The 25,069-nt window shown below is 40.4% G+C and overlaps 1 pseudogene across 1 annotated transcript; it reads left to right on the top strand.

The window, feature by feature from the left end:
• Positions 1-2,376: 2,376 nt before the first annotated feature.
• LOC109892504 (high mobility group protein B2 pseudogene) lies at positions 2,377-3,395 on the top strand (annotated as a pseudogene). The gene has a single exon (XR_002255631.2). The product of XR_002255631.2 is annotated as a high mobility group protein B2 pseudogene (transcript).
• The last annotated feature ends 21,674 nt before the right edge of the window (positions 3,396-25,069 follow it).

Here is a 25,069-nt window from a genome sequence, read left to right as displayed (position 1 = left end):
TCCCGCGCTGGGACTTTGCCGCTGGCTGGCCAGGTCCGTCTAGCACCTACTAATCTGGTACAGGTATACCAATATATTGGAGTAATCCTATATACAGAAACATAACGAAGGTTACGTATGTAACTACGGTTATGTGAGCTGTCTGGATCAAGCCAATCCTCTACGGTGCTAGAGGCGCCTCAAAAATGATGTAGAGAATGTGTTGCTGCCATGGGGTTTGTATATATATCTGTAAATCCTCACCTCAGATGTATCCCTCCGCCGTGGAGTGATACCAATATATTGGAGTGATCCATATAGCTCACATAACCGGGGTTACTTACAAAACCTTTGTTTTCTTGACTGGAATAAAGTTAGACAAGAAACGCTGTTTTCTATAAAATGTGTAGACATTTCCGAGGCTACTATGGAAGGCTAATTTGTTAGAGATGTATATGAGGATTGGAAGCACCTTTGTGATGCATGTTTCAAGCACCTGGCCAGGCTAGAAATCCTTGGAAGGCAGGCATGATATTACGTATAATAATTTCATTATTTTCATGCCTGAATTGCCTGTAGACATAGTGTTCACTGATAAAAGTAGGCCTACTGTATATCAACGGAAAGCATATTCCAGTGTCGCGTTGGTGTCTGGTCGATGCTCTGACCATGGTCCTGAATCGACCTGTTGTGCCTGTACTGTACTGTAGATCACTGCTTTAAGTAGGGGGCATCGATCTGATATGATAATGTTTATTATTCCATGAGGTTGGACTGTCAGACTGAACACTTCATCCATTAGCCTAGTGGTTAGAGCGTTGGGCTAGTAACAGGAAGATTTCAAGTTCAAATCCCTGAGCTGACAAGGTACAAATCTGTCATTCTGCCCCTGAACAGGCAGTTAACCCACTGTTCCTAGGCCGTCATTGAAAATAAGAATTTGTTCTTAACTGACTTGCCTAGTAAAATAAAAAATAAATAGTCTTATATTGTGACAGTATCATTTTTCCAATTTTATCACTGCACTTGCCTGCTGCTGTAGATTCTCTCTCACTCTTTCTCTCTTTTCTCATGTCCAGCCACACATACATTTCTGCCTGTGACACTGCTTATACCTATAGTAATGTAAAGCCATATGAAATACTGATGATCCATGAGAATTAGGTATGCCACAAGGATACTCTATCTGCTCTAGTTTTTTACTCCAGCTCTCCTCAGTACAGTCAGACAAATATCAAACGTAAGAGATGGGGATTGCTTTCCCCAAGTGCCCTGAGCGTTTTGGTCTGGGTCTTGAGTTGTGGACATGCCTCCTTCTGATTGGACGATCCCTTGGTAATGGTGTCATGCTTTATTAGCTCAAAGCAGCAGAGATTTGCATACTGTTAAAGCCATTGGGGTTTTAGGCTGGGTGTCTGTACAGCACTTTGAGATATTAGCTGATGTAAGAAGGGCTTTATCAATACATTTGATTTGATTTGTTAAATTTCCTCCAATTAAAATAGGCCACTACAATGAAGGTGAGTAGACCACCACTACAATTTTAAACAAATATTTATGAAAAAACTACAATGAAGGTGAGTAGACCACCAGTACAATTTTAAATTTTTATTTTATTTATTAATCTAATCAAATTACACAACAATAACGAGGCTATATACAGGGGGTACCAGTACGAGTCAATGTGTGGGAGTACAGGTTAGTCAAGGTAATTTGTAAAGTTACTATACATAGATAATAAACAGCGAGTAGCAGCAGCAGTGTAAAAACAAAGGGGGGTCAATGTAAATAGTCAGTGTGGCCATTTCTTTTGTTTTTCAGCAGTCTCATGGCTTGGGGCTAGAAGCTGTTACGGAGCCTTTTGGTCCTAGACTTAGCATTCCACTACCGCTTGCCATGCAGTAGCAGAGAGTCTCTATGACTCTATGACAATCTATGATTTGTGAGTAGAGTCTTTTTTGGGGGCCTTTCTCTGCCTAGTATATAGGTCCTGGATGTCAGGAAGCTTGGCCCCAGTGATGTACTGGGCCGTACGCACTACCCTCTGTAGAGCCTTACAGTCAGATGCCGAGCAGTTTCCATACCAGGTGCTGATGCAACCGGTCAGGATGCTCTCGATGGTGTTGTAGAACCTTTTGAGGATCTGGGGACTCATGCCAAATCTTTTCAGAATCCTCTTCACATCTGTCTTGGTGTGTTTGGACCATGATAGTTCGTTGGTGATGTGGACACCAAGGAACTTGAAACTCTCGACCCGCTCCACTACAGCCCCATCGATGTTAATGGGGGCCTGTTTGGCCCTCCTTTCCTTATAGTCCACGATCAGATCCTTTGTCTTGCTCACATTGAGGGAGAGGTTGCTTTAAGAAGTTAAGAAGAAAAACATGTTAAGATTGTACTTGTGTGGCTGGATAATAGAATATAGCAGCCATGCCGGGTAAAGATCCTAATAAGCCGAAGGGAAAGACTTCTTCCTATGCGTTCTTTGTTGCGACGTGCCGGGAAGAACACAAGAAAAAACACCCAGGAACTTCAGTGAACTTTTCCGAGTTCTCAAAGAAATGCTCAGAGAGGTGGAGGACCATGTCGGCAAAAGAGAAGGTGAAGTTTGAGGACATGGCCAAGGGTGACAAAGTTCGTTATGACAAGGACATGAAGGGTTATGTGCCCCCTAAGGGATCTAAGGCAGCAGGAAAGAGAAAGAAGGACCCCAATGCCCCCAAAAGGCCACCTTCTGCATTTTTTGTGTTCTGTGCTGAACACCGTGGAAGAATCAAGGCTGATAACCCAGGCATGGGCATTGGCGACATCGCCAAGCAGCTAGGTCTGCTGTGGGGCAAGCATACTCCCAAAGACAAGCAGCCACACGAAGCAAAGGCCGCCAAGCTGAAGGAAAAGTATGAGAAGGATGTTGCTGCCTACAAGGCTAAGGGAGGCGCAGGTGCTACTGCTAAGAGTGGCCCTGGCAGGCCAGCTGTTGGCAAGAAGGCAGCGCCCATGGATGATGATGACAATGATGATGACGAAGAGGAGGATGATGAGGAAGAGGAGGATGATGAGGATGACGACTAAACTGCCTGGAAACTTGAGCTGGAGTATTTGCAAAACAATGTGAACCTTACAATGTAACATTTATAGCATTTTGGATTTTTCAGAACATGTACAGTGATGTGCAATGGCTGCAATAATGCATACAGGGCTCATATTGTGCTGTCTTGTAAATTAACAGCTCTTATTCTCAAAGCACTGCTTGTTTTGTCTTTGGATGGTGGCATGTTCTTTTCCGCCCTATATTGATATTGTTTCCACTGCCGTTTTTAAGAAATACAAGAAAATGTGTAGACGTTTGCGACCAATTTTTAACGTGGAGTTTCAGTGTAGAATGATTTCTTTTTATAATAACATTTTGTTTTGTATATTAAAAAAAAACTATTTAAAAAAGAAGAAAAAAACGTGTTAAGTAAAGAATAGATAAGTTAAAAAAAAAATAGAAAATAAAAGTAACAAATAATTAAACAGCAGCAGTAAAATAACAATAGTGAGGCTGTATACAGGGGGTACCAGTACAGAGTCAATGTGCGTCTGCACCGGTTAGTCAAGGTAATATGTACATGTAGGTAGAATTAAGGTGACCATACATAAATAACAATGCCAGGTCTCTGACCTCTTCCCTATAGGCTGGCTCATTGTTGTCGGTGATCAGATCTACCACTGTTGTGTCGTCAGCAAACGAAATGATTGTGTTGGAGTCGTGCTTGGCCACACAGTTTTGGGTGAACAGGGAGTACAGCAGGGGACTAAGCAAACACCCCTGAGGGGCCCCAGTGTTGAGGATCAGCATGGCAGATGTGTTGTTGCCTACCCTTACCACCTGGGGGGCGGCCTGTCAGGAAGTCCAGGATCCAGTTGCAGTGGGAGGTGTTTAGTCCCAGGGTCCTTTGGTTAGTGATGAGCGTTGTGGCACTATGGTGTTGAACGCTAAGCTGTAGTCAATGAACAGCATTCTCACATAGGTGTTCCTTTTGTCCAGGTGTGAAAGGGCAGTGTGGAGTGCATTTGAGATTGTCTCATCTGTGGATCTGTTGGGGCGTTATGCGAATTGGAGTGAGTTCATGAATTCCGGCATGAGGGTGTTGATGTGAGCCATGACCAGCCTTTCAAATCATTTCATGGCTACCGACGTGAGTGCTACGGGACGGTAATCATTTAGGTAGGTTACCTTCACTTTCTTGGGTACAGGGACAATGGTGGACATTTCTAAACATGTAGGTATTACAGACTCAGTCAGGGAGAGGTTGAAAATGTCAGTGAAGACACTTTCCAATAGGTCTGCGCATGCTTTGAGTACACGTCCTGGTAATCCGTCTGGCCCAGCGGTTTTGTGAATGTTGACCCATTCAAAAGGTCATTCTCACATCGGCTACAGGGAGCGTTTTCACACATTAGTCCGGAACAGCTGGTGCTCTCATGCATGCTTCAGTGTTGCTTGCCTCGATGCGAGCATAAAAGGCATTTAGATAGTCTGGTAGGCTCATGTCACTGGGCAGCTCGCGGTTTGGTTTCCCTTTGTAGTCCATAATAATTTTCAAGCCCTGCCACATCCGTCGAGCATCAGAGCCAGTGCAGTAGGATTCAATCTTAGTCCTGTATTGACACTTTGCCTGTTTGATGATTCATCTGAGGGTACAGCGAGATTTCTTATAAGCGTCCGGTGTCCTGCGCCTTGAAAGCGGCAGCACCTAGCTCGGTGCAGATGTTGCCTGTAGTCAATGGCTTCTGGATGGGAAATGTGCATACGGTCACTGTGGGGTTGATGTTGTTGATGCACTTATTGATGAACCATGGTGACTAAGGTGGTATACTGATCATTGCCCTTGGATGAATCCCGGAACATATTTCAGTCTGTGCTAGCAAAACAGACCTGTGGCGTAGCCTCCGCTGTCACTCCCTGACCTTGGAGAACCGTTTTATTTCTCTATTTGGTTAGGTCAAGGTGTGATTTGGGGTGGGCATTCTATGTTCTCTATGTTCTTCTTTGTGTTTGGCCTAGTGTGGTTCCCAATCAGAGGCAACTGTCTTTCATTGTCTCTGATTGGGGATCATACTTCGGCAGCCCTTTTTCCCTCCTTCAGTGTGGGATCTTGTCTTTGTTTGAGTGCATGCAGTTTGCACGACAAAGCTTTTCGTTCATTGTATTGTTTATTGTTTTTTCTTGGTGGAACATTTAAATAAAAGAATGTGCGCCTACCACACTGCACCTTGGTCTCCTTCCGACGACAAACGTTACATCCGCGTAATCTGACCAGTTCTGTATTGAGCGAGTCACAGGTACTTCTTGCTTTAGTTTTTGCTTGTAAGCAAGAATCAGAAGGATATAATTATGGTCACATTTGCTAATTGGAGGGCGAGGGAGATCTTTATGTGCATCTCTGTTTGTGGAGTAAATGTGGTCTAGAGATTTAAGTTTGCCTGCATTAAAGTCCCTGACCACTAGGAGCGTTGCTTCAGGATGAACATTTTCTTGTTTGCTTATGACCTTATACAGCTCGTTGAGTGCAGTTTTAGTGCCAGCATCAGTTTGTGGTGGTAAATAGACGGCTATGAATAATATAGATGAGAACTCTCTTGGCAGATAGTGTGGTCTATAGCTTATCATGAGGTAGTCTACCTCAGGCGAGCAATACCTTGAGACTTCTTTAATATTAGACATCCCTCACCAGCAGTTATTGACAAATAGACACACATCCCCGCCCCCTGTAGCTGCTCTGTCCTGCCAATGCACTGAGAAACCAGCCAACTCTATATTATCCGTGTCGTCGTTCAGCCACGTCTCGGTGAAACATAAGATATTACAGTTTTTAATGTCCCGTTGGTAGTATAGTCTTAATCGTAGATCAACCAGTTCATTTTCCAATGATTGCACAATGGCCAAAAATAAAAAAGGTAGTGGTGGTTTACCTACTCGTCGGCAAATTCTTACTAGGTACCCCGCCCTCCTCCCCCTTTTCCTATGTAGTTTCTTTACGCTGATAACGGGGATTGGGCCTTGTCTTGACAAAGCAGTATATCCTTCGCATGGGACTCATTAAATAAGGAATCTTTGTCGAGTTCCAGGTGAGTACTCACTGTTCTGATGTCCAGAAGCTCTTTTCGGTCATAAGAGACGGTAGCAGCAACATTATGTACAAAATGAGTTAGAAACGATGTGGGGGAATAGTTGGTTAGGAGCCCGTAAAAAGGCAGCCATCCCCTCTGACACCATTATCACCAGTTCAAATAACGTTCTAAGAAGGCTATTTAAAAACATACATTCTGTTCTCAGCGTCAACAAAACTCTATCCTCTATCTTGTTAAGTTTGCTCAGGTGTGTTGGCTACGCCCATTAATTGGCCACAGCGCATCTTGATGAGAGCTTGTTTCCTTTGAAATGGGGTCTGTTTGAATAGACAAAAAAACAGCTTTGTATGAGTCAAAAACATGGCATGCTAGCTCCAGCCTGTTGGCGCAGTGGGCTAAATCAATGGCTAGAGAACAGAAGATCATAAGTTAAAACCTCACTGACGCTGTGCCACAGAATAAAAAGCTATGTGTTTGCATGATTAATGCCTAAACAAATACATGTCCACGTGTCTTATCTGTGCTTGGAGTTCAAAACAGTTAACCTAAGTTAAGTGTTATTAAAAGTCTTACTGAAACAATCATTCAGTTTAAGTTAAGGAAGTTATTCATAAACCTCCAGATGACCTATCATTTCCGCTCTGAAGTCATTAATAAAACCTCCCAGTATAACTTTCAGTAAACCATATTAAAACGTCCTCTGAATCTCCCTGCAACCTAAAAATATGCGTTCCCAGAACAGGTGAAATGTTCACTTCCGTTCCCAGAACGTTGAAAAAACGTTCCTTTTTACCAGTTAGGAAATGTATGGTGTTGTTGGCAGAACCAATGGGCAACCAAAACATACATTCCCACAACTTCCAAGGAACCAAATGTGCTAGCTGGGATATGTATTGTAAAAAATAAATAAATCCTGAGCTGAATTTAAACCATAGCTGTTGATGACTTCCAAATGCTATATAGGCCTAAGTAGCATAATTGATAATATATGACTGCATGGTTACATTTGATTTGCTCTGTTGAACCTACCTTGTGGAATGGCTTCGATAGCAACAGGGAATCTATTCAAGTGGAGATTTCTCAATATTCATTCTCACAATAACTCATGGTTTTAGTCAGTGACAAATATCAAAGCTAAGCAGGCCTGGGTTTGGTTAAAGCCCTGGACAAATTGATGACATAATCCTGTGGTTTAAATTTGACCCTCAAAACAACAACAGTAAAAACTCCTATGTATTTTCCATGTCACAATATGATAACAAATGAAGTTGAAACAACGTTGATTAACCAGTTTGTGCCCAGTGGGATAGCTCATGTTCCTGCAGCCCCCCACATGATATAGTATTATTGCGACTCGCTGAGTCTGCGTGGCTGGGACAGATGTGCTGCAGTGCTCTGAATGCAGAACAACATTGATCAAAGAGAGCCTAGCACATCTGATAACATGAAAAACAACACCCACACAATCAATACCCAGAACCTGCTTCATGTCACGAACAAGCAATGACATCAACATACTGTGCACACCTCATGTTATAAGGATTATTGAATGAATGAGAGCTTGATTTCTATACCTGACTTAAAGCTGGATTTCTTTGATCTGTTTCTTTCTAATGGTGAGGAGGGGTAATTAAGCATTTGTATATCTTACCCCCGCTCTGCCCCACCCCCTGGCATCAGTGATTAGGAAACACCACCTCACTCTACTTGCTATTCCACTCACAAACACTTATATTTGAACTTTCACTTTGTATAAACAAACCCCCAGCGCCCATCTCATTTTATAATTCACGGCTAGCGATAATGATGCTCTTCAGTTAACTGCTGCCTCTCTCTCCTCTTTTTTCTCCCCACTCGTTCTTAATCCCCCTCTATCTCTCTCTCTCCCCCATCCTATATCTCTCCATATCTCTCTCTCTCCTTTCATCTCTCTCTCCCCCCATTCTATATCTGTCCCCATCTCACTCTCCCTCCATTTCACATCTGTCCCTATCTCTCTCTTTCCCTTCCTCTCTCTCCCCCATTCTATATATGTCCCTATCGCTCACCCTCTCCCTTCCTCTCTCTCTCTCTCTCTCTCTCCCCCCATTTTATATCTGTCCCTATCTCTCTCCATTCCCTCTTTCCTTTCTCCTCTTCCTATCTTGTGACAGTTCTAGCCAACAGCAACCTTTCCAGTGAATCCTCTCCCTTTTAACACTGCAAGCCCAGGCTGGACTTTCACAGCTTGATAAACATGAGTGTGATTCAAGGGTTTTAATATTTGTCACCTCCCTCTTCTACTGAGCCATGGTTTTCCCCAGTTCCCCAGGGCTAGTTAGGATGAGAGAATAGAGGAACTTCTTCAGTTGTTTCTAGGCAGCAGAGCCGCAGGTTCTGTGATGTTGGCATGGCCATGAAATCTATCTGAAAGAAGAACCAGAGGATGTCTGGAGGGAAGTGGACAGTGTTTAAGACCTAACACTGTCTTTGATCTAGATTTCCTTCATGAGCATGTTACAGTACCAGTCCAAAATTTGTACACACCTACTCATTCAAGGGTTTTTCTTTATTTGTACTACTTTCTAAATTGTAGCATAATAGAGTAGACATAAAAACTATGAAATAACACATATGGAATCATGTAGTAAGCAAAAAAGTATTCAACAAATCAAAATATATTTTATATGAGATTCTTCAAAGTAGCCACCCTTTGTCTTGATGACAGCTTTACACACTCTTTCACACTTTCAACCAGCTTCATGAGGTAGTCACCTGGAAAGCATGATGACCTTGCCTCCACAATCACCCAACCTCAACCCAATTGAGATGGTTTGGGATGAGTTGACCGCAGAGTCAAGGAAAAGCAGCCAACAAGTGCTCAGCATATATGGGAACTCCTTCAAGACTGTTTGAAAAGCATTCCAGGCGAAGCTGGTTGAGAGAATGTGAAGAGTGTGCAAAGCTGTCATCAAGGCAAAGGGTGGCTACTTATATATTTGGATATTTGGATTTGTTTAACACTTTTTTGGTTACAACATGATTTCATATGTGTTATTTCATAGTTTTGATGTCTTCACTATTATTGTACAATATAGAAAATAGTAAAAATAAAGAAAAACCATTGAATGAGTACGTTGGTCCTAAGTTTTGACTGGTACTGTTCGTGGGTGGCAATGTCAGCTTTTTGTCTGAAGGCCATCATTGGTAAAAAGTATTAAAAACATTATACTGTATAGCAGCAGTGGTTGCAACTTGCGACACTCTTGTTGTTTGGTCATAAATGATTTATAGAAGAGAGATAATGAAAGAGTGTTCTCACCTTCAATCTTATGGAAGCTGTCCATAGCTCTCTAAATAGCACCCCATCAGAGTGTGGGTGGGAATTGATTAACTTCAACACCTGACATCTCAATGGATACCATGTATGGAGAAGGGACATACAGATGTAGGATCTTAATTTGACCAGTATTGACATAGAAAAATATTTCTGCAGCAACAGTATTTGAACGATTAGTCCATAATATTGCTTGATCGGTGGTTAGGCTATTAGCTGGGCTACATGAAAGTAGGCTACATGAAAAGTGCAATACTGTTAAATTAACCGTGTGTTAGTGCGGGGTTTTCAGTGAATTTAAATCACAAGCACAACAAAAAAGTTGTCAAATTAACATCCTACATCTACACTTAATGCAGAAAAAAATGTGTGTTAATCTTATTTGAAACGCAAAATGAAATCCTTTCTAAACCACCAACCTGTAAAATGTTTGACAAAAACACCTCTGCCCATTGTGAACTTGTGACATCACAAGTGGTCCAGCATGAGAAAACATGTCATTTCTAGGAAGGGCAGAAGCCCTTAAGGAACAGCTTCTCTGAATTCATCATAACCTGGAGAAGTGTGGCTTCAACTACATGACACTTTCTGGACCCTCTGTTACATATTTAGGCATTTCAGAGAAAAACATAGTGAGGCTTGGGCTGTCAAAGACTACATCCAAAACACCAAGTAGGTAAGACGCACAATTTTATTTTATTTATTTATCTAACTAGGCAAGTCAGTTAAGAACAAATTCTTATTTACAATGACGGCCTACCAAAAGGCAAAAGACCTCCTGCGGGGGCTGGGAATAAAATTAAATACAAATGTAGGATAAAACACATATCACAACAACACAACACTACAAAAAGAGAGACCAAAGACAACAACAAACAGTAGCATGGTAGCAACACATGACAACACAGCATGGTAGCAACACAACATGACAACAACATGGTAGCAACACAACATGGCAACAGCACAACATGGTAGCAGCACAAAACAGGGCACAACCATTATCGGGCACATACCACAGCACAAAGGGCAAGAAGGTAGAGACAACAATACATCACGCAAAGCAGCCACAACTGTCAGTAATGTCCATGATTGAGTCTTTAAATGAAGAGATTGAGATAAAACTGTCCAGTTTGAGCGTTTGTTGCTGCTCATTCCAGTTGCTAGCTGCAGCAAACTGAAAAGACGAGTGACCCAAGGATGTGTGTGCTCACAGAATGTGACTGGTAGAACGGGTGTTGTATGTGAAGGATGACGGCTACAGTAGATATCTCAGATAGGGGGGAGTGAGCAGTTAATGTATTGGAAACATCTGCTTTTCTCAGCTGCAACGGTGTTTGGCAGTACAAATATAGCCTTAGCACAACTAGCCAGTGAAACTGCTCTGCTGAGCACATACTATTTAATAATTTAACGCCCTAGAGTCTGAGTGACAAGTTACAACATACACTACATAGCCAAAAGTAGGTGAACAACTGCTCGTCGAACATCTCATTCCAAAATCATGGGCATTAATATGGAGTTGGTCCCCCCTTTGCTGCTATTACAGCCTCCACTCTTCTGGGAAGGCTTTCCACTAGATGTTGGAACATTGCTGTGGGGACTTGCTTCCATTCACCCACAAGAACATTAATGAGGTCGGGCACTGATGTTGGGCGATTAGGCCTGGCTCGCAGTTGGTGTTCCAATTCATCCCAAAGGTGTTAGATGGGGTTGAGGTCAGGGCTCTGTGCAGAGCAGTAAAGGTCTTCCACACCGATCTCGACAAACCATTTCCGTATGGACCTCGCTTTGTGCACAGGGGCATTGTCATGCTGAAACAGGAAAGGGCCTTCCCTCAAACTGTTGTCACAAATTTGGAAGCACAGAATCGTCTAGAATGTCATTGTATGCTGTTGTGCTGAGATTTTCCTTCACTGGAAATAAGGGGCCTAGCCCAAACCATGAAAAACAGCCCCAAACCATTATTCCGCCTCCAAACCTTACAGTTGGCACTATGATTTTGAGGCAGGCAGCGTTCTCCTGGCATCCGCCAAACCCAGATTCGTCCTTCGAACTGCCAGATGGTGAAGCATGATTCATCACTCCTGAGAACTGCAGAGTCCATTGTCGGCGAGCTTTACACCCCTCCAGCCAACACTTTGCATTGCGCAATGTGATCTTAGGCTTGTGTGCAGCTGCTCAGATATGGAAACCCATTACTACCCTAAGAAAGGGTAGTAATGAAGAAAGACAATAGTGGGTGATCAGGAATATGAACCGTTGAGACTTCCGGTGGCCTTTTGGCAAGATGCACGTGTAGTTCTGAGTACCGTCTCAAAAGTCCAAAATCCGTCAGAAATTTCTGACAACTGGCCTCTGAACCTTCAAAATGCTTAATAACATGGACCTACATGACCGAGGACACTCAACTAAGGCACAGGGAAGCCTAAAAACATCCCAAACAAAGAAAGACACTGAGCCAACTAAGACCAGCGAGAATACATCCAACTCCGCCATATTGAAGGCTCTGAATCAACAACAAACGTTGATGCAGGCAATGGTCAAACAAGCAGTTAAGGAATCCCTATTTAAATTAAATCACTTAAGTAAGCCTCCAACATGTCTATCTTAACTCTCAAATGACATTGCCAGCCAATCGGTCACATGAAAGTATCTGGAGCGGCGCTGTGATGAGATGCAGGTTGGTGCCAGGGCTGATACTGACGACATAGCCACCTGCCAGGATGCAGTGAAGCAACTGTGGGAGAAAATTACGTAGCTTGAAGACAGAGAGTGTTACGGCTTTCTAGTTGTGATGAAGGAGAGTCGGACCAAACTGCAGCGTGTCGATTGCGATCCATATTTATTCAAACAAACATAACAATGAATAAACACTAAACACTACAAAACAATAAACGTAAAGAAAACCGAAACAGCCTATACTTGTGTCAACTAACAATGCGACAGGAACAAAGACACTAAGGACAATCACCCACGACAAACTCAAAGAATATGGCTGCCTAAATATGGTTCCCAATCAGAGACAACGAAACCCCACTAAAGAGGAAATAATTTGACCACGTCAAACAACAGATGACAGCAAGAGGACTGATATACCCAGCTATGCTGAAGATCAGGAAGAATGGAACACTCCAAGAATTCCATACTGTGGAGGAAGCAGAGGCATGCCTTGAAGCTGAGGACAACTGCAAGAGAAGGAGCCCAGTCATCGCCTCCCATTCCTCCAGATTCTCCCCACCTCCTCCTTCCTTGGATATGCCATCGCATGAAGGCCCATCTTAACTAGTAAGATGGACGCAACTAATGCTAAGCTAACAAGCTAATGTCACCCATGTTTATTTGTTATTCAGCAACATAATGTAGTTAATTTGGTACGAGGGGCATGGTGGATTTGTTAACTTGGCGGTTAGCATTCTGGTTATATGACTAATAGGCAGCTGGCTGGCACGTGGCTAGCTAGCTGAGTTGGCTGGCTGGTTAGGTTAGCTGGCTGGCTGGCTGGATAAGTATTTGGGTCAGGCTGCAAACGTTAGCTGGCTAAAATATTTAGCCATCAGTTAAGCAGTCCTGGGGTAGGGTAAACATCATGGGGATTAACACACAGAGCGCTCAGCTTGGTATGAACGTGTTCTGTGAAAAGTAATGTTGCCACCTATTCATGTCATGTTTGATAAAAACATGAGGCTGACATAATGGGACTGGACTTGAGACCTGCGTTGCTGTTTGGGAGCCTCCTGAATTTGAATTCCTACTAGCCAAAGAAAGCAGTTGAAGCTATAGACTTCCTCTCTAGTGGGTGGTTACTGTTTTTGTTTCTATTATTGTTAAAACCCAGCTGTCAGAGTTTGTTAAAAAATATGTATAATGGTGCACAAATATTTTTTCCTGCTTATATTGAAGTAGGTGTTTTTTATTAAATGTATTGTATATTGTGTCATACACTTATCCATACGTTCTATATGACAAATGAAACGTGCTTTGAATTCTGCTATCAAGCATACCAAATGTTTAGAATACATACAATGCAAAAAGGTTGATAATACCCTAATATAAGAAACCCACCTTAAACCACCTAAAACAGATACTATAAATGTGTTGCTCACTCCTCAGCGACTAACAAAACGAAAGGTGTTTTAATACTATTTGATAGAAAACGATGTGTCCAGGTGGATGGTTCTGATAATGATGATGCACGACGCTTTGCATTTGTAACTACGTTTATAAATCACACTAAGATGTGTTTTGCCTCAATCTACTGTCCAAACATACCTGATTCTAATTTCCCTAGTTCTATCTCGAAAAGACTATAAAATCTTTCAGAATACCAACTTGTTGTGGGAGGAGATTTTAAACAAGTATGTCATTCTCAGTTAGATAGGTCTCATGTTTCATCTCACTCTCAAACGGATCAGGCCTCTGGTGATCTCATCTCATTTGCTGCAGAGCTTAAAAGGAATTTGACTGTCAAAGACTATACTTTCTTTTCTTCAAGACATAATACATTTTCAAGGATAGACTACATATTTGTATCTCCTTATATAAATAGGTGTATTCACACAACCGAACTGCTCCCCATAGTCGTTTCTGACCATGGAGCTGTCCTGTATAGTATCTTGCTTGACAGCTCCAAGCAGAAAGGAGCCAGAAGAGGGTGCTTTAACACAACATTGCTGCAGAATAAGGCTTTTTTGACACAACTTTCAGCAAAGTTGCAAGAATTGTTATTGTTTAATACAGATACAGCCACATCCCCTCCGTGACATTGGGAGGTGACAAAATGTTTTTTGAGGGGAAACTGTATCTCGTTTGCCTCAGATCTTAATTCAACTCATAGAAAAAAGTAGTAGACCTGGAAAAACAGATCACTCTTTTTGAATATGAGCAGAAACAAAAATGTACAGAGCAAAATGGAAAGATTTTAACAGCATTAAAACACAAGTTTAACACTTTACTACAATCTAAAGCAGAATTTATAATGCATCGCACGAGAGAAACATACTATTCTGAAGGGGAGAAATCTAGTAGACTTTTGGCTGCAAGGCTTAAGCAAAATGAGGCCCGTTCTTGTATCAATACAATTCAAACACCATCTAATAAGATATCACATGACCCGGCAGAAATTAATGATATGCTTAGGCAGTTTTATTCTCAATTATATATGACAGAGGCAGACCCTGATCATAGTAAGATGACACATTTCTCATCATTGGACCTTCCCAAACTCGACAGAGAGCAATCTGGATTCCTTGACTCCCAACTTACTCTTGAAGATCTGAGGAGTGCAGTAACATCTATGAAAAGAGGCAAATCACCAGGACTTGATGGTATCCCTCCTGAGTTATTTCTTGAAATATGGGATACTGTCAGGCCACTAATTCTTGGTTCTATCAATCATGCATTAAAACATGGAGAATTCCATAGAGACAAACAAGGATGTCCATTATCCCCAATGCTCTTTGCACTGTCTTTGGAGCCCCTTGCTCAAGCGATTAGATTGGACCCACTTATTTCACCCATCAAAAGTAAAGGTACTCAGCATAAAGTGTCACTCTATGCTGATGACACCTTGTTTTATTTCTCAGACATTTCAATTTCCCTTCCACAGATTCTGAAATGATTTACTATTTTGGCTAATTCTCTGGATATAAAATAAACAGGGAAAAATCTACACTGGTGCCCCTTAATAGCCCTGCAAAATTGCTTACGTTGCCTGCTGCATCTCCAGTGCAGTGGCATGAGGCAGACTTTATTTATTTGGGCATATGCATACCCACCATATTTTCCCAAGTTTGCAGAAGGAACTATGTCAAACTAATAGTGGAGATCACCTCTGATTTGCAAACATGGTCCTCTCTTAGAATCGCATTACAAGGAAGGATTGCTATAGTAAAAATGAATGTACTCGGTCGAGTAAATTTTATTTTCTCTATGTTGCCTATACCTCCTCCGCCAAAATACTTTGAGGAATTAAAGTCAATGACCTCAAAGTTTATTTGGAATGATAAAAAGCCACGTATTCGATTTGATACTCTCACACGGTTAAAGGGAACAGGAGGTCTGTCTCTTCCAGATTACAAATTATATTACTGGTCCAAATAAAATCCTTGAGTATGGTCCGATGATTATATTGCAGCTTCTTGGAGAGGCATATAGGAAGCACTTGTTACACCACATAGACTTACAGATCTATTTCAGGAAAGCATTCAAAAAACTTGTTTCGATCATTTTCAACTCACTACAAGTATGGTGCAATGCTGAGAAACATGTAGGCAACACTAAGAAGTTCTGTGAATCTTCTCCTATATGGGCATAACCACAACCTGCTGACAAACAATAAGCCTTTTGTGTACCCATTGTGGGTGGATAAGGGTGTGCATACCTTATGAGACATTTATAATGATAAGGGACTAATACCTTCCCAGGACCTCAAACAAATGTATTCACTTCCAGACTTTTCATGGTTTGTTGACCTACAGTTAAGATCTTTGTTAAAATGTTATGGTGTACCATTATTTTTGAGAATGATATTTAATATTTTGTATTCTACACTTTACTTCCTTTCTGTAAATGTAATTGTGCTCTCAAAATAATGACTCCTGACAGTATGTAAATAGTTATATTGTATGTTCGTGTCTTCAGGTTGGCAAGTATTTGTAACGTGATCCTGCCTCGTGAAATAATAAAAAATGTTTATCACCAAAAAAAAAATGTTATTATAAAATGTTGTCAAATTCCATAAATATGCTGAGAATGTTACAAAGCCAAGCAGCTATCCTGCACAATTCCTAGAACATTTTGGGAATGTTGTATGCAAAATAACCATAGGACAACCACGCTCTCACTAAGAAACATATGGTTCTCAGAACATTACGTGCTAGTAAATATCCTAATGTTACAAATTAATGTAATAGTATTTATTCAACCTTAAAATTAGTAACATTTGAGGTTACTGTGACTACTTATGTAATCATAAAAAGTTTGAATGTTCAGGGTCGCAGGTCTGTAAAAATCTTCACAATTACTATAATAATCTGCACATAATCTTAAAAGGCATTGATCACTTGCACCATGTACTTTATTGTAATCTCAACTGCAATTCAGATCATTTGGTTGTGCTATTAGATGAAGCACAGTGATAAGACATTAAGTTGTTGTATAAATAAATAAATGAACAAACAGAATATCTGACATCGTATTTCCATTTGAACTTTGTTGTGCATTTAAATGGTTGATCACATCTTTACTAATGCTGCAGAGATTTGTTTGAAAGCAGTATCTAGATCCATTGGATGTAGTGATCACAATATAGTAGCCATATCTAGGAAAACCAAAGTTCCAGTGGGTTAACTGCCTTGTTCAGGGGCAGAACAACATTTTTTTACCTTGCCAGCTCGGGGATTCAATCTTGCAATGCCGGCCCAATGCTCTAACCAAATCAAATCAAATTTGTATTTGTAACATGCGCCGAATAGAGTGAAATGCTTACTTACGAGCCCCTAACCAACAGTGCAGTTTCAAAAAGAGATAAAGTAACAAGTAATTAAGGCTACTTGCCACCTATAAGCATGCACCCATTAAGAAAATGACTGTAAAAACGATTAAATCCCCGTGGATTGATGAGGAATTGAAAAAGGGTATGGTTGTGAGGGATGAGACAAAAGGAATGGCAAATAAGTCTGTCTGCACAACCAATTGCAAATCTATTGCAAATTTAGAAATCATGTAAGTAACTGAATAAAAAGATGAAACTACACTATGAAACAGAGATAAATTACATAAATGATGATAGTAAAAAGCTTTGGAGCACCTTAAATTAAATTTTGAGAAAAAAATGCGAACTCATTCATCACAAAACTTGAATGTTTTTTTCATTGGCAAGATTAGCAAACTTGGGCAATGACATGCCAGCAACAAATGCTAACACTACACATCCGAGTATATCTGACCAAATTATGAAATTGTAATTTGAATTCCATAAAGTGAGTATAGAAGAGGTGAAAAAATGATTGTTGTCTGTCAACAATGACAAGCCACCGGGGTCAGACAATTTGGATTGAAAATTACTGAGGATAACAGCAGATGAATTCCTCCTATTTGCCATATTTTCAATTTAACTTCTTCGGGAACGGTCTCCCTTACAGAGGACATTTGAGCTAACATAGACTAATGCGATTAGCATTAGGTTAAAAGTATCAAGAAATTTCCCAGGGAATATACATATCTGATATTGGCAGAAAGCTTAAATTCTTGTTAATCTAACTGCACTGTCCAATTTACAGAAGCTATTACAGTGAAATAATACCATGAACAGAAATGCAATGATTCATTGGATCAGTTTACAACTTTGCACATACACTGATGCCATCTAGTGGCCAAAATCTAAATTGCACCTGTGCTGGAATAATACATTATGGCCTTTCTCTTGCATTTCAAAGTTATGGTACAAAAAAAAGAACGGTTGGTTTTGTCTTTGGATTATTTTATACCAGATCTATTGTGTTATATTCTACTAAATTCCTTTCACATTTCCATAAACTTCAAACTGTTTCATTTCAAATGGTGCCAAGAATATGTATATCCTTGCTTCAGGGCCTGAGCTACAGGCAGTTAGATTTGGGTATGTCATTTTAGGCAAAAATTGAAAAAAAAAGGGCGCTAATCCTTAAGAGGTTTTAAGCCTACCAGAAAGTGTGTGCCCCCAGGCCTGGGGGGAAGTAAAAGTCATTCCGCTTCCTAAGAATAGTAAAGCCCCCTTTACTGGCTCAGATAGCCGACCAATCAAACTTTTACCAACCCTTAGTAAACTTTTGGAAAAAAATGTGCTTGGCCTGATACAATGCTATTTTACAGTAAACATATTGAAAACAGACTTTCAGCAGACTTATAGGGAAGGACATTCCAACAAGCACAGCATTTACACAAATGACTGAAGATTGACTGAGAGAAATTGGTGATAAAAAGATTGTGAGGGCTGTTTTGTTAGACTTAGCGTGGCTTTTGACATTATCGATCATAGCCTGCTGCTGGAAAAACATATGTGTTACAACTCTTGTTATATTGTGGATAATGAGATACCTGTCTAACATAACACAGAGGGTGTTCTTTAATGAAGTCTCTCCAACATAATCCAGGTAGAATCAGGAATTCCCCAGGGCAGCTGTCTAGGCCCCTTACTTTTTTCAAACTTTACTAACGACATGCCTGGCTAAAGCCAGTGTGAGTAAAGCCAGTGTCTATGTATGCGGATGACTCAACACTATACACGTCAACTACTATAGCGACTGAAATGACTAGTTTCAGAGTGGGTGGCAAGGAATAAGTTAGTCCTAAATACATCCCAACACCCCCCTATCTGAGATATCGACTGCAGCCGTCATCCTTCACATACAACAACCGTTCTGCCAGTCACATTCTGTTAAAGGTCCCCAAAGCACACACATCCTTGGATCACTTGTCTTTTCAGTTCGCTGCAGCTAGCCACTGGAACGAGCAGCAACAAACACTCAAACTGGACAGTTTTATCTCAATCTCTTCATTCAAAGACTCAATCATGGACACTTACTGACAGTTGTGGCTGCTTTGCATGATGTATTGTTGTCTCTACCTTCTTGCCCTTTGTTCTGTTGTCTGTGCCCAATAATGTTTGTACCCTGTTTTGTGCAGCTACCATGTTGTGCTGCTGCCATGTTGTGTTGCTACCATGTTGTTGTCATGTTGTTTTGCTACCATGCTGTGTTGTCATGTGTTGTTGTCATGTGTTGCTGCCATGCTATGTTGTTGTCTTAGGTCTCTCTTTATGCAGTGTAGTGTTGTCCTATTTTTTTTAAATCCCAGCCCCCGCAGGAGGTCTTTTGCCTTTTGGTAGGCCTTCATTTGAATAAGAATTTGTTCTTAACTGACTTGCCTAGTTAAATAAAGAAAAAGAAAATAAATGCCCCACAAGACATGCCACGAGAGGTCTCTTCACAGTCCCCAAATCCAGAACAGACCATGGGGGGCGCACAGTATTACATAGAGCCATGACTACATGGAACTCTATTCCACATCAAGTAACTGATGCAAGCAGTACAATTAGATTTTTTTTTAAAGATAAAATACAACTTATGGAACAGTGGGGACTGTGAATCAACACAAATATAGGCACTGACCCATGCATACACACACGTACACATGGATTTTGTATTGTAGATATGTGGTAGTTGTGGACAAGGGTCAGTGTGTTGTGAAATCTGTGAATGTATTGTAATATTTTTAAAATTGTATAACTGCCTTAATTTTGCTGTACCCCAGGAAGAGTAGCTGCTGCCTTGACAGTAGCTAATGGGGATCCATAATAAATACAACGTCCAGTGATAATACATTTAAGTGACAACTAAAACAAAAATCAGACATTTATTTTCCATTGTGAATTTGTTGTGCTTTTAGATGGTTGAAACCATAGTGATAACACATTGGGAATTCAACAAACTTTTGGCTTTCTTTTTGAGTGGGTGAAAATAGGTTAGAATCTCATTGAGCAACGTATCTACCAAATATTACCCAATTTTCCAAGTAGAAATAACGTGGTCTGCCCAGTGTGATGTTACATCTTCAGCTGTTGTAGGAAAGATGCATTGTTAAAACACTCACAAGCTTAAATTCAATTGCTATCAGGATACCGCAGCCAGAACAGTCCTACCACCTTTCATCCTGACCTCCCTCCCAGGTTGTTAGTTATGTGCCCAAATTATTGTTAGACAACAGAAAAATGTAGAACGATTTAGATGACAAAATGTAAATATTAATGGAAAAAATAAACATAGATTTGAATAGATTTGTCTCAATTATTGTCTAAACACAAATGATTGCCAATCTCTTTCAGGGGTTTGAAGAGGAGCCTCTGGTTATGTAATGTGTAGGAAATACAAGAGCAATGAGCGAGAGCAGCTCTTTCATGGTAACAATACTGAATTACCCCCAAACCACACAGAGAGATAGACACAGAGAGACACCTCCCTTGACACTACTGCGACCAACCCAACAACATCCGCTCTGTCCACGATATACTGGGGTTATGCAACTGTAACCAGGGGAAACCTACAATTACGGGGTGTGCAGGAGAGTCTAAGATGAGGAAAGGGATGTGTTCATGGTGGTTGTGAGCAACTGTGAGGGAAATGGGAATCATGATCTGTCACACCAGTCCTGTTCCTAGGGGACGGTTGTCTAGGGCATGTACTAGGATAGGGGGTTGTAAGGGGACTAGAGCAGCTATTCCCAAACTGGGGTACGCAATGCTGTCGGGGGTACGCCAAATAAAAATGTGATTCACATAAAAAAAATAAAAACATTTAAACAACCTTATATTGGTAAAAAAAAATCCCTTCACATTTTCAAACAGTCCATTTATATTTTCTAACGGGGCTATACATTTGCGTGAGTTTTTTTTCTCGCCCGAGTGGACTTGTTTCACTGCCAAAAATAACATTAAACCATCTAGTGTTCAGCGAAATAACAACACAATGTCAAATACAGGTAGCCTAGTCAAATAATTAATATCGGTATCTGTATATTGGTATCTGTACTGATGGCGCAAAAGCCATGACAAGGAGACATAGTGGAGTGGAAACGCACGTGCAAGCAGTTGCTCCCGACGCCACTTGGGTACACTGCAGCATCCACTGAGAGGCTCTTGCTGCCAAGGGAATGCTTGACAGCTTGAAAGACATTTGGGACACTACACTGAAAATGGTTAACTTTGTTAAAGCAAGGGCCTTGAAATCTTGGATATTTTCTGCACTATGTAATGATATGGGCAGTGACCATGTAACACTTTTACAACATACAGAAGTGCACTGGTTACCAAGGGGCAAAGTATTGACACCATGTTTTGAATTGAGAGACTAGCTTAAAGATAAGGGCTTGTAAGTAAGCATTTCACTGTTGTTTTCAGCAGATGTGACAAATACAATTTGATTTGATTTTTGGTGTGTTGGCCGCACCCACTAATTAGCAACACCTGATATTAATAATAGCTTGTTTCCTTTGAAATGGGGTCTGTTTGAATAGACCAAAATCAACAGCTTTGCATGAGTTTTTAAAAAAACATTGCATTCTAGTTCCATCCTGGTGGTGCAGTGGATAAATTCCATGGATAGAGAACAGAAGATTATAGGTTTGACTATTTATTGTTGCTTTGCCACAAAAAAAAAGATGAATGCCTAAGCAAATTAATTTCCATGCCTTCTATCTGTGATTGGTGTTCAAAACAATTAACCTAAGCTAGCAGTGTTATTCAGGAAAAGCTTAAGGAAGATATTAAAACAACTCGAAATTACATATAATTTCTGTTCTCAGAACATTAATAAAACCTCCCAGGAAAACATTCAGGGAACCATAGTAAAATGTTATCAGAACCTCCCTGCAACCTAAAAATGAAAGTTCCCAGAACAGGTTAAATGTTCACGTCCATTCTCAGAATGCTTAAAAAAACGTTCAGTTTTACCAATCATGAGACGTATGGCTTAGTTCCCAGAACCAATGGGAAACCAACCATTCCCACAACTTCCAAGGATCCAAATGTACTAACTGGAAACCTATGTGATTTTCTAGGTTATTGTTATCTTTGCGCTGTTAAAAATGGTGTTTTACCGGAATAAAAGTCATCTACCGGAGACACAACTCTCATCTGGCTATACCTCCTGAACAGGGCTAACAATATATTTTATTTTGATATTTCTCGGTTCATCATCAGCAAAAATGTTGGTAGTTTTGCTTTAAACAATCAGTGTACATGGTCATTTTTACATATAGAGGGTAAAGTTGATCATTTCATAACGAGGACACAAATCCCTTTTGTGAGAAGAGAAGATCTCTACCTAAAAACTTCCAAACGGTCAAAACCATTCGATTTTGAGATGGGGGTGAAATCCAAGGTATTGCTATATATTAATTGGTTATGTCATAGTTAATTTGTAAACAAAACATTTTGATATATTACTAGCTCAATCACTTAATCTGCAAAAAATGACAAGTTAATTAGCAGGTGATGGTAATTTCTGAACAAAATTGGAGGGACAAAACATAGGCTACATTGAATTGTATCGCATCGAACCAAATCACATCGACTCGTTTTCTAATCAAACTGAATCGCACTGAATCGTTTCAAACTAAAACTTATTGTAAAAATGATCGTTCCATGTACAGTATGTTACACCCATGTATCATATTCCACGTATCGATTCGTCTTGAAAGGGAAAGATGCACATTCCTAGTCCCTAGATTGGGAGTTCCAACAGGCGGCGCACAATTCATTGTAAATAAGAATTTGTTCTTAATTAACTGACGTGCCTAGTTAAATTAAATAAATATTTAAAAAATAGCATGATCTCTTTATTACCACCAATAAAATAGCCCCATAGATACAATACTTATAGGGTACTATTTAATTCTGTGAACACTCCATCATCAACACAAAGCTGTTCATCTGTGGTCAATGTGAGTCTGACCAGTGAACGAACACCCAGCAATAATATACATTTCACTATGGCTTGGCAGATTACAGTTCCTTCAGGTGTTATTTACACACACTTCAAGGGAATCAACAATATCTGCAAGTGTCGGAATTGAAATGAACTGGTTTTGCAGAGGCAAGTCATCAGTGACTCTGTCAGGGAATCTTCTTATTTGTGTCACTCACCCTGCGCACGTTCCCTGTCTCTCTTCTCTGAGCAAAGGATCACAGCCACCCATCAACAGCTCTGTGTTACCAGCAGCTCTGTGTTACCAGCAACAGATACAATTCATATTTACCTAACTGACATAACAAAATGGCACTTGTATGGCGTTTCAGTAGAACTTCCAATCTTACCAAACAGAAAGAGTTACAGTATATGAATATCAAGGTCCATGGACATGGACATGAAGGAGTATACACAAAATAATACAGAGATGGATATTGATATAGAGATTCTAGAATTAGATATAAATGTGAACTGAATAGATATGACCACTAGAGAATAGAGGGAATAGGTGTGAATGCTGGAATGAGGTGAGATACGAGTGCAAACTGAATAGATACAGATGTAGGATCTTAATTTGAGCCAGTTTGCTACAGCAGGAAAATAATCCTGCAGCAACAGGATATGTGATTTATTGTGTGGATTATTATTAACGGACATTTATTGTAGGGCTTGATAACATTTTCGTTAGGGCAAATCAAGTCTGACATTTTAAAGTGGAAATTGCAAACTTCAGAAGCCTTTTTCAATCCTTGTATACACAAGTTTGCATTTCCTGCTGTGCAGAAATATTCTCATCAACAAAATAGTGGTGAAATTAAGATCCTATATCTGTATGAGCACCAGTGTTCTGGAATAGATCTGAACCCAGAGATGCAGGAGTGATTTCTGCCACTATAATGCAGTGATGAATATTAAAAACATCATCCACAGAGAGAGTAAACATTGTGGGCTCTCTCACCTACTCAACAGCTTCACCAATTTCGCTCATTTAATCAAATTGTTTTTTTTTCCGCCTCTCCAGCTTGAGCCACTAAGTTCAGCTTCACAGCTCTTTATGGAGCATCTATTAACCAAAATAAAAGGAATCCGCGAGTCATGTCATCCAGAGAAAAAGTAATTTGTTGAAAAGCCGAGAATTAACTCAATTTACTACAAAAAAAGACCCTGATGCATAACGAATGCAGGCATAAAATTAACCTATAGTGACTAATTTGAAACAAATAACTCTTAATAAATGTAAAATGAGTGTGATTATTTGGTTGTCCCCCTTTTAGATTTGAAAATCTGTTGCAAATTGTGTGCTGTGTCTAATTGATCGATGTTGGCAATTAAGCAGGTCTTTCTAGGGCTGTCGATTGATCCATGTCCTCCATTTATTTTCTGCCTGATACAGTTTAATGCAACAACAAAGGAAGATGGCGGAAGGTCAGCCATTTCTCAGGTAACATGTTAAGAGCGGAGTACAGTGCATTCTGAAAGTATTCAGAACCCTTGACTTTTTCTACATTTTGTGATGTTACAGCCTTATTCTAAAATGTATTAACACATTTTTTCCCTCATCATTTTACACACAATACCCCATAATGAAAAAAGCGGGGGAAAAACGAAATACCTTATTTAGGTAAGTATTCAGACCCTTTGCTATGAGATTCAAAATGTAGCTCATGTGCATCCTGTTTTCATTGATCATCCTTGAGATGTTTCTACAACTTGATTGAAGTCCACCTGTGGTAAATTCAATCAATTGGTCTTGATTTGGAAAGGCACACACCTGTCTATATAAAGTCCCACAGTTGACAGTGCATTTCAGAGAAAAAACCAAGTCATGAGGTCAAAGGAGCTGTCCGTAGAGCTCCGATACAGAATTGTGTCGAGGCACAGATCTGGGCAAGGTTACCAAAACATTTCTGCAGCATTGAAGGTACCCAAGAACATAGCGGCCTCCATCATTCTTAAATGGATTTAACTCTCTGAATGCCAAGCGTCACGCCTGGAGGAAACCTGGCACCATCCGTACGGTGAAGCATGGTGGTGGCAGCATCATACTGTGGGGATGTTTTTCAGCAGAAGGGATTGGGAGACTAGTCAGGATCGAGGGAAAGATGAACAGAGCAAAGTACAGAGAGATCCTTGATGAAAATCTGCTCCAGAGTGC

This window comes from Oncorhynchus kisutch, linkage group LG6 (assembly GCF_002021735.2).
Source record: "Oncorhynchus kisutch isolate 150728-3 linkage group LG6, Okis_V2, whole genome shotgun sequence".
Classification (NCBI taxonomy): domain Eukaryota; kingdom Metazoa; phylum Chordata; class Actinopteri; order Salmoniformes; family Salmonidae; genus Oncorhynchus; species Oncorhynchus kisutch.
The sequence above is the reverse complement of the archived record's forward strand: the minus strand, read 5'-3'. Positions and strand labels throughout refer to the sequence as shown.